Genomic DNA, 228 nt, shown 5'->3' with positions numbered 1-228 from the left:
CTGCTGCTGATGGTTTGCTGCTGTCTGTCTTTAATGTAGAAGGTCTGGGGGAGGCGAGAGGAGAGAGGCGCCCTTTGCTGCTGGCAGCAGGTGATCGTGAACGCTGCGCTCCTGCTGCTCCTGCTGCTGCTGCTGGTGTTGCTGCTGCTGCTGCTGGCGTTGCTGCTGCTGCTGCTGCTGGCACCGAGAGTCTCTCAGTAGGTCTCGGGGATAGCACGCGAGGAGCAG

The sequence above is a fragment of the Eimeria mitis genome, genomic scaffold (genome assembly GCF_000499745.2).
Source record: "Eimeria mitis Houghton genomic scaffold, Emh_scaff741, whole genome shotgun sequence".
In the NCBI taxonomy this organism is placed as follows: Eukaryota; Apicomplexa; class Conoidasida; order Eucoccidiorida; family Eimeriidae; genus Eimeria; species Eimeria mitis.
This window is presented reverse-complemented; position numbering follows the sequence as displayed.